Below are 16,269 nucleotides of genomic sequence, written 5' to 3' on the forward strand. Positions count from 1 at the left end.
GATTCTTGAACACCTCCAGGAATGGTGATTCTATCACCTCCTTGGGCAGTCCATTCCTATGTTTAACAATCCTTTCTGTGAAGAATTTCCTCTGATATCCAACCTGAACCTCCCCTGGCACAACTTGAGACCATTTCCTCTTGTCCTGTCACTAGTTGCTTGGGAGAGGCTGAGCCCCACCTCTCTACAGCCTCCTTTTGGGTAGTTGTAGAGAGCAATAAGGTCTCTCCTGAGCATCCTTTTCTCCTCATCTCCCTCAGCTGCTCACCATAGGACTTACCATCCAGACCTTTCATATCCCTCTATCCATATGAGATCACTTCACAGTGATGGTTAGCCAAGACCTTCTCAGCAAGAAGATCTTATTTAGACAGGAAATCTTTGCAACTCAGTGAATTAATGGAAGCAGCCTGCCTGATTTGTCTGTGAAATCCCATCTGTTATGTGTATAAGAAGAGGATATCTCTGTCTGCCCACCTAAAAAGTAGATGTATTGCTTACTGACTCCAGGAACAGCAATGCCTTGACCAGTCCTTTTGCATGGCAAAAATCAGTGGCGGGAAAATCAACCCAGTGGCAGCAGCACCCACAGAAGAATCTTTTCTTCCAGAATTGCCCCTCTGGCCTTACAGGCAAGAATTGCTGGTGCAGGCAAAGCTGGCAGCTTCCCAGAGGCCAGACTGTCCTCTCTGGATTGTGCTGTTCCTGTCAAGAGGGAAGCAGAGGTGGGTGCCAGGTTTTAAGGGACCAAAGATGGGAGTTGCGACAGTTCTCCCTAGAGCATCCTCATGCTGTCCTTATGCCTCATGTGCACCTAAGAGCTAGTACCTCCCTGCTGCTGAAAGAAGCATAGTGGAGTCTTCAACAATCCCTGTTTCCAGTGCTGGAGATAGGATGTAAGCAGTGGCCAAGTGTCAGAGCTGCCTGAGCCCCTGTGCTTCTGTCTGACAGCATTGCAGGAATGACTCTCAGTTGGTGACGTGCTTGGGTTGGCAGAGGTAAAGCAGATGTGTTAGAACTAGCTGACACCCCAACACAGACCCTAACTATACACAGCAATACAACCCCTCCAGTATAGCAACATGTGACCTTGAACCTATATTCCCCTAAGGTACTCACAGGACACCTCTTTCACTCTTTCTGGTGGACAGGAGCATTCCACTCTCTGGCACATGAGCTCTCAGCAGATGCTTTGGCACAGAGAAGGGAACACCCTGCCCCAACTAGCTTTCAATGCCTCCTTGCCAATGTTTGCACTCTCCAAGGCAAATCCTGTGCCATAAGTATTGTCAGGACCAAATGCATGCTCCTACACTGTGTGAGTGAAGCTTTCTCCACTGTCCTCTGCCACCACTGCTATTGGTGGAAGAAAGCAGGATAAGCCACCCATATCTGTCCATTAATTTTCAGTAACCTGAAGCCGGGTGCTTGGAGGAACCTGTATTCAGAGATGTCCCAGAGAGGTGGCCTTACACACCCTCCTCACCAGTAAACATCTGGGTGAGTAAACAACAGGGTGATGCCACCAGCTGTGCAGGGCCTGCGAGATGGGTACCTCTGTCAAGCCCATTCATCAAGAAGCAGGAGGTGACCAGACAGAGGTGTTTAAGTGAAACCTCTGCTTTTATTCTGTTGAAGACCGCTTTTTTCTTTGAACCACCTCAACAGACATTACCCATGCCTACAGACTCTGAGTGCAAGCAGGAATGGTGGAGAAGCCACCTGCAGCCCCAGCCACATCTGCCCCTGCAGCCACAGCTGGCCATCCAGCAGCACATCCCCCATCTCACAGGAGGTGCTCCTGACAAGGCCTCCTCCGTCCCAGACCAAGCCCTGTTGGGCTGCAGAAGCGGTCTACCCTTCTTGGTCTACCCTAGAGAGGACTTGGGGCTGTGCCACCTGTATGTGCATGGGGACTGTCCAGTCAGCCGTTGCTCACCCCAGAGGAATGCAATCTTCCAGTTCCAGTGGAAAATTACAGGCATGTTTAATATAGTTGCTCCGTCAGGCTAAATCTACTGGGATATGACCATGTTGTTGAAAATGACTGAACATCTGGGACTACAGGCCTGCCTAAATGGAAAGCCGAGCTGGTATGGGTAAACATAACAACTTGGGAACAAATAGCTGCAGTGTATTTTTTTTTATCTTTATTTTTAGTTATTGTATTTACTTCAGTATCAACACTGGATAGAATAAACATCTCAACAATGTCCAGTGGCTGCTGCCCCAGTATCCAGAGGAGCTATCTTTCTGATAAGGCAGGAGGAGATCGGCTGCCTGTGGGCCTTCTGGGCTGATATGTTGATTTTTCGATGACGGTGTTTCCAAAGCATGCCCTTGCCATGGGGTCACAGCTTCTTGCTGCTCTTTTCCCACAGTTCAGCATAGAAACTTCATGAATGCCTTTTATTGCTTCAAGGGAAGGCGATGAGCCCTCAGCAAGTGCTCAATCCTGCAGCCTGGGGACATAAACAGGCTGGGAGATATACTATATATGGGAAACTTGTTGGCATATTGAAAATGTTAGCGTGGCCAAGAGGCCAGCGTGCTGCAGCAGGCATCAGGACAACCATTCTCTGTGTCCAGTCCATCTCCTCACTTCTCCATCACTCTGATGTGTCCTTTGGAATAAAAACAATACTGGGTTGCTTGCATATTTATCTATGTACTGATGGGTGTGATGTGTTCACAGGAGCTATGTGCTCATGAGAACACTTAAGCCCAACTGATGCATATAGGCCACAAAAATTTCATCATACCCAAGCCTTGTTCCCTGCAATGCAATATGTAGTTTAAGGTATCTCCAAGCTCTACCTGGACATGTTCTCAGCTGCAGAAGATGTGTAAAAGAAGTTTACCAGGCTGCTGAGAGGTCTTGCGGGGGTTGTGGGTGCAAGTGTGTGTATGTGCATCCCCATAGGACTGCTCGCTGCTTCATTTTCCAGATGGTGTTTGCTCATGTCTCTAAGCTTTCCCTGACCAGGCAGTTTACTCATACTGACATCTCTTTATTTGACATCTTCTCTCAGACTTATTCATAGAAATTAAATACATTTTTTGAGCATACGACATGGATTTTAAGCCATTTGGAAATCGGGGTTGGCAAAAGGCCCTCAGATCTCTATGAAAATTGCTGAGAAGAATAAAGTTGCTTCCTAAACCAAACAGTGAAATTTTCGTGAACTGACTTGCTGTGGACATAGATATGCACCCCTTTCAGCAGGTGAAAAACACAGTCCAGCTCCAGACTTGGGACACACACTGAGGTACAGAAACATGGGAAAAACAGATTAAACCCAGCCAACCATCCATTAGGCTGGTGTTAACCTGGAGAAAAGAGCAATCCTCACTGTATTTCCCATGGCTGATTCACACGTATGATCTTTACCTGGAGCAGTAGTAGATATTTCTACCATTATAACCTTAAGATACATACCTGTAAAAAATACGGTTGTTCTCTGCCTCTGCTCCTCGTCAGAGTTTTCCTTCACTTGCATCAGATGCAACTCACTTTGGACCTCAAGCATTTGTGAAGCCTCTGTGTGGTCAAATGTGCTGCATGACCTCTCCTTGGGCTTTATCTGAGTAACATCTGTAGGAGATAAGAAAACATTATTTCAGGTACAGAAACAAGGACTAGAGATTTGCCTTACCTAAAGTTACCACCAGTAAGAGGTGGCAGTAATGACAGGACCCCCTGATCCCCTCAGGGTTGTAGAAGAGACCTAGGAGCAACCTGAGGGAGCCATTACAGCCACCCAACTGCTCTGCAGGGGCAGATCAGGGAGCAGGAAGATACACAGGTACTTCTGTAGCTTGAGGACCAGCACCAAGATGCTCTTGGCAGAAGAGCAGGCCATTAAACCCATGCTCCACAGGGGCAGGGAAGTTAAACAGAACAAAGGTCCAAGCATGGACACTGCCACCTCTGCAGCTGTAGGTACATACAGGGACAAGGGAACCCAGCCATGGGAGACAAGGAAGCCTCAGTATTCACCCCTTCCTGGGCACAGCTGCCCAGACCTTATCAGCCCCTTCCCCCAGAGAGTTGCAACAAGAGGTTGTTTCTTGACCTGCAAAGCAGGTCCTTGAAAAGGTCCCCAGAGCTGCTGGTGAGACTGGAACAGGGAGGCCAGTTCGAGGGAGCCTGAGCCTAGTCATGGCAACACATGCAGCCTGCAGTTGCCTAAGGGGGTAGAAAACACTAACATGGAGCTATGTGTGCAAAATAAACGTTCCCAGAGCTGCTGGAGTGTAAACAACTCTGCAGTGTGAACAACACCTGTCTGTACCATCAAACACCTCTGTCACAGACATTTTGGGAGGGACACTGGCCCTCAACAGCCCCCAGGTCAGGAGAGGATGAAGCGGTGCAGGGCAGGGCTGTGCCAGGTGCCATGCTAACAACTCGGCGGCACAGATTACCACCTTTCAGTGCCTGGCAAAGTTCCTGAAAACTATGCAATTTATTCGCATGTCTGTACCTCCGGGGAAGCAGCACATCCTGCCCCGTGACTTGGCCCTGGCCGCAGCCAACAGCTACAACAGCAGGAGGAAAAAAACAACAACAAGAAAACAGAAGCCAAGTTATGCAGTAGAGGGGGAATAAAAATATTTCCCTGGTCGCGGCTGGTGACCGGCAGAAACCCCGAAAGGCACTGTAAATACAATGTCATGCAGACTGGACAAACAGCCTGGCCTCGGCGCCCCGAGGAGCCCGATGGCCGGCGGCAGTGCCCTAGGGACCAGGGACAGTGGTGGTGCCGATGGGACGGGCCAGCACTCCCAGTCCTGCAGCCTGGGGATGTAAACAGGACGCCCCACCTCGGGCTGATACCGATCAGCTGGACAGGGCAGAAGAGGGAAGAGGCCGGGCCCCACTGCACCCCGGTCACCTCTGAAATGACAAAGCACTACTGCAAATGACAAAAGACAAACAGTTTTGCAAAGAGCTTTGAGACCACAGGACACGAGGAGGAGATGATCCCCAAGTCTTCTGCCACAGACTGCAGTGGGCTCTGCTCCCTTACAGTATCCAACACACTAAAAGCAATAATGACGGAATTCTTCTGAGCAAAAAAGCACTTTTAATTGGATAATGGCCACTGAGCATCAGTAGCTGAGTTGCCTTAAGCCTGAAGGAAACCATGAGAATTTTTTTCCACCCACAGAACTATTACGAAGCTGACAAGGTCCTGCTCTCTGCAATGCCCGATAATTTTACTGCCTGCACTTCATGATTTATGACAGCTTTGCCTGACATTCATGGGGCAGACAGGTATTGTTACATGCCGACATAACCCAGGTAGCAGCCACAGGTTGTTCTCCACAAATGACTGCACTCCAGTCAGCTTTGAAAAACTCTCAGCTTTTGTATAGGGAAATACTAAATAAATGAGAATTGCTTTAAATTTCAGTTTCCCTTTCCACCCTCAGGGAAACCCAACATATGCCAGAGAACAGGGATCACTGCTCATTCTGTATTCGAAGAACGGAAAAGCTTAAATCCTTAGAAATCCTTGAATACCTGGCAGATGATTACATACACTGAGGCCATACTATACCTATCATTTAAACCCTCTGTGACTTGGAAAAAATCAAATACACAGCAGTTATACGAGCCAGGAGCAAAGGAGAAGTGACCAGCTGGCATCCTCATTCTTCTCCTTCCAGGACTCTGATTTGTCTAGCTGTGCAGGGTCTCTTTTTTTCCTCTATGTAACATCCAAAATAGAGAGAAATAAAATAGAACTAAAATAGCAACAGTACAAGAGAAAACACCATCAGGAGTTCCTGTTCACAAGGCTATCCTGCCATCTGGGGCTGTTGACATATTTAATAGCCACCCGATCTCTGCCAGCTGGATGCCAGCTTCAAACTCAAATCCACAACTGTGATAACTTCTTGCTTCATGTTACAGTTTCCGCACTGTTATTTTTCCTGCAGTGTGAGTCAGCAGCTTAGCTTATTCTGGTGAACAGCTTATCTGAAAGCATCCTGAAAAATATACCTACATGAGTTATCTCTGAGTTCCCTCACCTGGGGAAGCAAGGATTTTGCTTTCATGTTATATTAAGGATGAGATTTTTCTATGAGTGACTTGCAATAAAGAAAACCTATTACTTTGTTGTCAAAGGACTGTCAGTGTTACTATGATTTTAGTATAGTTTCTGAAATGTTGTGAATTTTAATTATCTGTAGTCCATGCAGTTTTGTGTCTTCCCAATTCCTCCTTCCCAGCTGTTGCAGAATTGTACCCAGGTGGATGCTGGTGCTGGGTTATACTAAGTGCTGCCCCTAAGTTTTCCCCCAGAAGACTGCAGTGTCTGAGGGCTCCGGGTGTCACTGAAAACTGGGAAATAAATGCTCCAACCAGTTTGTTAGCTTAGAAAGCCAACATTACTTTATTCAGCACTGAGGTACATGGGATCACTCCACTTGACACGTATACACCCTTTAAAAATTTGACACTATTTATACATTTTAGCAAGTAAATTAATGTTCATTGGCTATATACTACATAATTCTTTTTATTAATTAGTATGCTATATTGATTATCGATTTCTCACTTCTCATGCTAATTAGTCCACATTTTTAGTATTTTTCTTTTCTTTTTCCCAGATAGAGAGTGTTTCAGCACAATTGCTGAGTTGTCTTTGTTAGTTTCTTCCTTATCTTCTGAGTCCAGCCAAATGTCCTTGTTGCCCATAAATTCTGCATTCTTTGTGTCCTTCATCAGTGGTACATCCTTCTTCCCAAGCCATGTTAACTTCCTCCCCCAGGTCTGAGATCACTGTAGCACTCCATGCCCTAAATTTCAGTTTGATTTTCTGACACATGGACATCACTTACAGCTTGCTTGTTAGTTGCTATCTGTTTCATGGATTAAATCTCCCTTCTTGTTGATTAGGTCCCAACATTTTCCCCCACTGCTGCATAGACTCCTTTTTAAAGAAAGTTCAGTAACAAATCCCGCTTTTGAGCCTTTAATATAATTTCTTTAAAGTCTCATATTCACTTATTGTATAGAGCTAGTCTACACAACGGTAAGCATTGTATTGTAACCCAGTTTCCATCTGGGGGGGTATGGATGGGCAGCGATGTCCAGCGACATGCATGCTGCCAGCACAACCTGTCTGTGGAGAGAAGACTTTCCTAGGTTTATAATGCATTCTGTTTGATCCCCACTGATCTGGATAGTCCCTTTGCTTTCTGTAACCTGATATGGTTGCTCATACAGTATTTCATACAGGCTCACCTTTTCCTTGCATGTAGGTCTAATTCACATCCTCAGTAAGGCCAAAGGAAGGGCATCTTGCCATTTTAAATATGATTCCTGGCACATCCTGACACTCTTCATACAACAGTGAACCTGAGTGGGCCCAGGCCTGTGCTGTGCTGTGGGATAAATTCGGCCAGCTTTTTAAAGAAATATAACCTTTTCAGTAACACAGAGAGACCAGAGCTTGGGGCAGAAGTGTTGTCCCCTTTGTCTTGCTTGGAGGATTTTGATTTCCTTCCCTGGCATTACTCAGGAATGGCACAGGGATGGACTTTCACGACCAGCAGTGCTCACACAGTAAGACCATGACAAGTCTCACTTGGCCCAGTCCTGAGACAGATTTTGCAGCCCCTCTCCTCCACCAGCATCCTCCACCAAGCAGCAGACACCACAAGGACAGAGGCAGAACCCACCATCTGGTTGCAGGAATCCAGGTCCCAGGGAACGTGTGCTAGCACCCAGCCTGCTGGTGACAGCTTAGCTGCTGTGAAACAAGCCTGCTGAGAACCAGTATTATATGAAACTTCAAACTCTATAGTTTGAATCCACCCACTTTCCCATACCTGGAAATGTTCAAGGCCAGGTTGGATGGGGCTTTGAGCAATCGGTCTAGTGAGAGGTGTCCCTGCCCATGGTGGGGGGCTTGGAACTAGACAATCTTTAAGGTCCCTTCCAACCCAAACCATTATGTAATTCTCTTTTCCAGAACACACGAAAGATGTGACAAAACATAACGTGTGGATTTGGAGTCTACCACAGGTCACATCTTGTAGGCTTGGGGCAGAGGGGATCCCTTGCTGAAAGCAAAGAGGTCTGAGAGCCAGCAAGGGTCACCTATTGCAAACCAGAGGTGCTACAGGTCTCACTGCAACCAACTGGGTTTATTCTAATGACTCAGAAGCTGCTAAGTGCTGAGCTTCATTTCAGTTCTCTCCCTGCTGCTCACTGATTAAACACTATTTTAATAATAATGATCTATTAAGGTTACCGACTCATCCTTTCTCTTCCAGTTAAGGAAATGGTCAATTGGCCAATTACAAATGGCATGACAAAACTCAAAAAAGCAGACATTACTGTTAGGGGATCCACTGTTCTGTCAGTTATAAACTGAGAAACAACCTCCAGGTATCAGTTTCCAGCCAACACATTTGTATGTGTTGTAATCAGATATTGGTCTTATTGCTGCTCAGGCTTGTAGTTATGGTGCTTTCCACTGCAAACCCACTCGAGCTGTGTAACTTGGCCAATGATTCTGACCTTTTCTCATCCATGAAAAACAATATAAGTTATTTTTGAGAAAGCCTCTATGTGCCTTTTTTTCCCTTTACGCTGTCATGCAAACATGAAAACTTTATTAAGCTGAGAAGGAAATAACGACAACCTATTGCAGTATATACTGGGAAGGAATTTTTTTTTAAAATACAAGCAGTACACAATAAAATTCATTTTGACTCATCACATTATGTGACAAGAGAGTGAACAAACAGATAGCTACCCTGCTGAGCAAACAGACAGAAAATAAAACAGTTAATGAAATTTTTCCTTGACTCTGCCTCCCTCACATTCACAACCTTGGAGCCCTCTGGTATCTTTAGCTGACTCTGATCGATACGACAGTAAACTGCAGGTCCCTGTGCTCTGCCTGTCCCTTCAACACTTGCTGCCCTGGGAAGGTTCTTTCTGGCACTGGCTGCTGTCACATCTTTCTCATGGGACCAGCACAGTGGGCCATGAGAGTTGGTTATTGGCCACATTCACAGCATTTTGGCACATGTTTTAGGGCATCCTTGCATGGGCAGCAGCCATGCTGGGGGAACACCCCTGAAGGCAGCAGGGGCTGCTGGTTGCCATGTTTCTCATGCCATGCATGGGCATTGCGAGCTTCTCAGAAGAGAGCATCTAAAAATATCTTTTTAAAATAGAAGTGGTAGACATTGGTTGGTAGGAGGGAGGAACCTACAGGAAGACATCAGGCATGGCAAAATCCTGGAAGTGAGCAAAAAAAACAACCACTCAAAACAAAAATAGCCACCTCTAATACACTAGCAGGTACTCAAGGGTTTGAACACAAAAGAACTGAATATCTGTATGTCTTGTTTTGTTTCCCAATACAAATCATCCAGTCACATTACAAAACAGTGAAAGCTTGCAGTTCATGTTTAGCAAGAACTTTCATTGGCGGGTATAGAAATGTATGTAGGGGAATTTCTGAGCATAAGTCCCAGTACAGGTGCCCAAAGACTTGCCTTTTTTCAGCTATACCTCTTGGTTTAGTAAGAAGTGTCACTCCTTGATGAGTACCTTCTTTCACTTCTTCCCTAAGACCATCACAGATGGAACACTGACATGAAAGCACTCCAAAACACAGCTCCCTGAAGGTAGAAATGTTTTTGCCCCCACGAACACCTGACCCCACTTAGGCCAGGGGCTGGCTCTTGCCCACAGTCAGCCAGGCGCCTGCCGGGAGCAGTGCCCACGTTTGGAACAGCTGCCTGGCTGGCACCTCGCCAGCCCCATTCGCAGGCAGCTGAGGGCAGAGTTCAGTTCCTCGGGTTGAGTGCCGCACCAAAGGTCTGCAGGGCAAATTGCACAGCAATACCTGGCGCTCTGCGGGAGGCATGGATGTGCAGCCGTGGGCCTGCAATTTACATTTAAAGAATTAATAAAAATTCCAGGAGTTTATAACCTTGACTTTTTTTATCACCCCCTGGCTTGTTTCTTTTTCCCTTTTTAACCAAACAAACCCATACAAATTAGTATTTGAAAGTATGCAATTAGCAAGCTGCTCCTGCAGCTATGCAGTTCTGCCACCCAGTCTCTCAATGAGGGGAAATCAACAAAAAAGAACAAAGAAAAGAATTTGCTGCTTCATATTAATGACTGTTGTTTGAGGACAGCATTTGTATTTTAAATGAATAGCTTGCTGAGGACAAAGAGGTCAGAACTGCATTTTATGGTAGCAATAGAATAGCAGGAGGACAGAAGAAAGGCAAAAGCTACGAGCAGACAGGCGGAACAACACGCTCTGCTTGCTGGAGAGGCTGGGATCAGCGCCCAGCAACAATGAGGCCACACGTTCTGGAGTCAAAATACAGGCACAGTCCTGCAAGGTGGTGAGGACAGTGGTGGGAGAGGAGAACACTCACATCCCAGCCAAGTCAGTGAGATCTGTGGCACACAGCATGGTTTGGGAACGATCAGCTCAGCCCTGAGATTCCCCCCAAAATCCTTCCCTTCTGCAAAGCAATATGGACCCATCTCCTTGCAAATGGACATTTTTTCATCAGCTCCTATGCCTTGATTGTGCATTGTCCCTCAAGATGCTGCCTGTGGATACGCAATAAGACCCTGCCAACATCCAGCAAGAAGTCCTGTGCCTACATATTTAGCGCAGCTACCTGGGAATGTGCCCTTTGCTACCTTAACATCTTCAAATTGCCTAAAGTTAAATCTAAATCAAGAAACCCAAATGAAACCTGATGCTGATTCAAGTTATACTGCAAAACTCCAGCCCTTATACGTAGATATTGAACGACACCTTCCTGAGAACCTGCCTAATTGGCTTTTTGAGGCTTCAGGATAAAGATGAGCCAGTATGGGATTATCTTAACCAGTAATATGCAATAAGAATGCAATGGTCACACCACAACTGATGACAAAGTTAGCCAAAAAGGAAAGCCAAAGTCTACAAAGCCACCCAGGGAACCCTGAGATGGACACCCCACTGGGGTATTAGCTGAGCAGCCATCTTATAGTCAACTTCTGCAAAGTTGTTGAGAGGCGTAAGAAGCTCCTCCAAGCACAAGGGCTTGTGCCATTAACCTCTCCTGGTGTGAAGCAACCCACAGTCCCCCTGGGTCACAGGCACTGACTGGATCCCCACAGGCTGTGTCCGGGAGGTATGCCAAGGTGCCAGACCCCTGGGTGAGAGGTGCCACACTCGGCACCCACAGGATATCTGCCCTTCCTTTGCCCAGGAACATCCCCAGCCTCATGGGGATCCTACTTGCTGCTTTGAACTGTGGCACTGTGTCTGTGCAGCTCTAGTGAGGAGCAGGCTAACAGTGAAATCATGCTGGTAAACCACCAGAGAGAGTGCAAAATCTGATGCCTTGCCCCCACCGTCCCTTTCTATTTCCAGAGGTTTTATTCCAGGCACTCTACAGTGCCCACTCCTCCTCCTCCTTCGTGGGCTTCTTTCCACTGCTGCCATCACCTCCCACTCACTGCACATCTCCTGGCTGCTTTACCAGGTGTCCACAGTGGCCAGACAGGTGAAGGTTTGCATCCATTTAGGGCCTTTCTCAGAGAACAGATGAACCTCTAATGCCTCAGCCTCATTGCAACTCTGACTCCAGGGCAAAGCTTTTGAGGAAAAAGTAGGGTATGTTAAAGCTGAATGACTGTTGAACTCTCTTATTGACTATAATAGGATGGTGAATAACTTTTCATTAAGTGCATGTTTCTGCCAGTGTAGCAAGCCCTTACCTGCAATCATGTGTGAAGCACAAATGGCCTAAAGACATCACACCTGAAGGAAAAATTCCAAGCCCTTCAATAATGTATTAACATTTTTAGCATACATTCAAAATGTTTAGTACATTTTAAAAAAAGGAAAAACATGTGTTCTGGTCTCTGGTCTCTTGGTAATCCTTAGGAGACAAGAAGGAAGGCTGCAGCTTTCCAGCAGTGACTTCCCAGCATGCATCCTTTTTTGAAATGTTCGAGCCAGGACAGAAATCAGAAAATGAGCTGGGAAACAAGGATGGCTGAGCAAAAAAGGAATCTTTTGAACCAGAGTAGTTCTGAATGTGTTCCTGGAAAGAGTGACTGTAAATCTGTGAGCCAGATAAAACTGGTCCTCTGCCACCCTGACCCCCTTACCCCAGGGCTTCTGCTATAGCTGAATTGCCCAACAGCTCAGAGATGCCTGAGAATCACTCTTGGCCTTTGTCCAGGCACTTCGGCTATGAAAAGAAATAGCCAAAAAAAGTATCTCTTTAAATAGGTCTTCCCATGGTGCAGGTTAGTCCTTGTGTTGAGTAAAGCTGGCAAATAACACTGTTCCAGGCAGGGAGGGGTGGGAAAAAGTGTTATTTCAGGAACCCTCATCCACTAGGACTGGCAGGCTGTTAATAGGGTACTTTTGGCTGTGGGGGAGCTGGAGGGAAAGGGGTGCTGGTGTTGGACAGGGTACAGAAGCAGGAAGGGCGACAGTGCTTTACTGATTTGTCCTCCTCTGGTGGCACGCAAAGTGCCGTGCAGAGCCCTGTCTCAAGGGACCGTAGTGACAGTGGCTGAGCACGACCGGAGTGCCTTGCTCTGGGCCTCTGTGTGGACCAGCACTGGCTGTGTGGAGCACCAAATGAACCTGCAAGAGCACCGGGGAGGCTGTCACAGCTTCATCAGCATTTGCTGGATGTCCCCAGGTGCTGGGGTGGGCTGGTGACAGCTAGCCATGACCCTTGGGCAGGGCTTCCCCATCACTTCCAGCTGCTGGAGCACTCCCAAGAATAGGGGCACACTGTCACACAGTACTCCTCTCCTCCACCAGCTCTGCCACAGGATTCCGGAGGCAAAACAGCTATTTTAGCCTTGATTTTTCAATTCTTCTTGTCTTAAAAACCCAGTTTGTTTCTGGCTTACAGGTATCAACAGGAGAAAGTGCATGGATACAGCAAAACCACTTCAGTGACACAACTTGTAAAGATGATTTATGTTTTCTTGCCTTTTTCCTGTGCTTTTACCAAGGTTTCACTAACCTACAGCCCCAAAGTCTGCCTGTAACACCTGAAAATATTCTGCATAAGCTGTGCCTAAGTTCAGCAAAACCAATTTGCCTGGCAAAACAAGAGATTGGAAGCAGGAATTCTTGAAAAAATGCTAATAATGATTCCAAATATTTTCCCTTAGCTGGGAAATTTTTCTGCTTAAAATAGAACAGGCAGGAAGATGACAGAGAATTTTTCTAGCAGTCCCTGAGGCACAGGACACACGCAAATTTTGTTCCATTTTGGGATGGCTTAGAAAGCCTTTCAGCCTATGTGTGTAGGTGATTTTTCCATTTTGTGGAAGGGAAAATACCAAGATTACTGGCCTCTGGTTGCACTGTCAGCCTCTGTATCATCATGGAGATGGAGACACAGAATTTGCATCCATTTTCCTTCATATTGCATTAATGTGAATGAAACACATTTGCAGTGTGTAAATAGCAGACTTAGTACTGCAGCCCTGCTTGCATGAATAAGTCTTTTGAGCTCCTCTGCCCTTTCTGCCCCACGGCTGCATAGATAAATAAAGAAAAAGCCTTATTATATTTGCAGTGGCTAAAATTAAAGGTCTATGCTAAACCAAGTAAACTAAGCCTTCACACCTGTCCCCTATCACTTGCTGCTCCTTAAATCCCTTTGCTTGGGTGGGAGAACACTGTTCTGGGAGAGTGTTAAAGCTGGAGGTGTGGTTACATACTGACAATGGTGGGGTCTTTGCCAGATACAAAGCCCATAGGCACACAGATGATGTGCTGCAGCCCCCATGCTTGTATAAATAGGCAGAGAATGCTTTATCCAGAGTTTTTTTTATAGTTGCTGAAATGTTGTTAAAAGGGAGAGAGAGTCTGTGACAAATTTTCAGACTTGAAAGAGCATCTGGTTTGAAAATGGTCAGTTGGGATATAATTGTCTGGGGAGTAATCCTGGAAGAGGATGAACCAGTCTCCCCTTGTCAGTTATGTATCCATCCATTCATGCATGCATGCATCCATTCAGGTGATGGCTGCCATATTTTGGGAAAGAAAAAAAAAAGGAGAGGGAGGGGAAAGACTACTCTGCCCTAACACCACATCCCACATGTTGTGAAGCTCAATTTTGCCTCCCACATGCATCTCCATTCCCCCCAAGGTATCATCCCTGTCTTGTCCACAGCCAACTGGGACACTGCACTGTGCATTCCCCCTTTTCCCAGAGCCCTCCCATCTCCTGCAGCACGTCAGAGCTATCCTACACTTCAGATCTCTCCACTTCTCCTCCCACAGGTTCTCCTTTGCTCCCCCTTGTTTCCCAAGCCCCATCAGTCCTCCTGCACTCTCTCCTAGTCTTGCTCCCTGGCATTTGTGGAGCATGGCTGTTGTCCCCTCACTTCTTTGTTGTCCTCTACTGCTCTTCCTGCCATGGCTGGTGGAGTCAGCTGGCCTGTCCCTTGGTGGGCTCACACATCCTGTATCAGTGGGTGAAATCACAGTCTATGGCACCATACATTTTCCAGGCAGCTCCACAAGACCATGGTCTCACCTAAGTGGAGTTGAAGTTTCTAGGGGATGCAGAACTAGAGCTGGGACATGGAAGTCGCTAATTGTTAACACCTATGTACATGAGGGACCTTTCCTCTCACTTATCCTGACCTCCCCGCTGCTGCCTGGATTCCTTTGTGCTATACCAGCCATCTCCTCAGGAAAGAGTTTTGCTTTCCTTTAAGGAGTGGAAGAAATTGCAGGGCCTAGACCTCCAGCCCTGTGCTCTCAGACACCTATGGTGTTTAGGAGTCAAAATTTGGGGCTGAAGGGCACAGTGGAGAAGGTGCTGAGAATGGGTGAGATGAATATCTTCAGCATCTCTCGGAAATTCTCTGAGAAACATGCAGCTTCCCTGGGATGCTTCAAATGCCACTCTTCAGAGAGAGAAACCTAATGGCTAAAACAAGCCCTTGATGTTTTCTGTAGAAGGTAGGTATCCAGTGCCACCCCTGGGTAGCAATCAGCATCTTTCCTTATTACTCATCCTGGTGCCTTTTAGCTTACTGCCTGCTCCCAGCAAATTCTCCCACCTGGCAAAGCTTTGGGTTTGAAGATTCAAAGCAACTACTATTTACTGTTCACACCTGACTCATATCACACTCCTCCTCACAGAAACAGCACTGTGGCCACAAGCTTTGCTGTGTCTTCAAGGTTCTCAGGTCCCCATCAGGACCAGGGCATGCGGCACAAAATAAATTCAGTCTATTTTTTTATATCATACCAGGAATTCCTCAGGGAATGAGATTGTCTCAGTGTGAGGGCAGCCAAAGAGCCAGCACCAATGCAGGACTTCATCCTTTCCACACTTGCTGTCCTTGCAGCAGAAATATTCCTGCTGTGCTAATAGGATTAAAAAGATGAGTATCCAGGCACTAAGAATTAAGAGAGCTTCAGTTCAACATGCTGTTGAGTTTTCTTTTGAAATGACTGTATAAACTCACAAATGATTAGTGTATAGAGATCAAAACTTCCACATTAGTAACACAAAAATGGACCTGGCACTTTTTCTTGAACTCAAATGTTATGAATGTAGTGGACTTTATTTGTAGGCCAAGGCATTATCATAACAGAACATAAACTTTTAGGGCAGACAGTTATCTGGCATAATAATTCTGTCTTTACTCATTAACAAACATCAGTAAATGTGTGCTGTAAACACCAATATTGGGAAGTGTCGGGTACAGTGGCTTCTTTGTGAATGAACAGTCTTTCTCTGAGAACTGGACCACCGGTAATTAATTATCTCAATGTCTTTGATCTATTTACTTTGCACATATTTCATCTGTTTTGGTTTGTTACTTGCATTTCAATGACCTCTAACATTACAGAGCAACTCCTTCTGTTGGGAAAATTGCCTTTCCCTTTCCCATGGGAGCACAGCAGTGGAATAACTGCTCCTCAGAGATGACAGGTCCATTTTTTACTTCTGTGAGCATGACTGCACTGATTTAAGGAATCTGTCTGTATACAGCTGAGGAGTTCACTTTGCTCCTATGAAGCCTATCTGTGCATTTATAGCAAACTGCAAACTCTCTTCGGTATGTGAACTATTTGCCTGTTACCTCAGTTTTAAAGTAAAATATAGACAGAAATGGCAAAGGATTACTTTCATTAAAGATCTGTCTCCTACTCATAATGCAAGATCATCTCTATTTCTAACTACTAATTAAACACTTACTTGTATTTAACACAG

The sequence above is a fragment of the Manacus vitellinus genome, unplaced genomic scaffold (genome assembly GCF_001715985.3).
Source record: "Manacus vitellinus isolate BGI_N305 unplaced genomic scaffold, ASM171598v3 scaffold_5_pilon, whole genome shotgun sequence".
Lineage (NCBI taxonomy): Eukaryota > Metazoa > Chordata > Aves > Passeriformes > Pipridae > Manacus > Manacus vitellinus.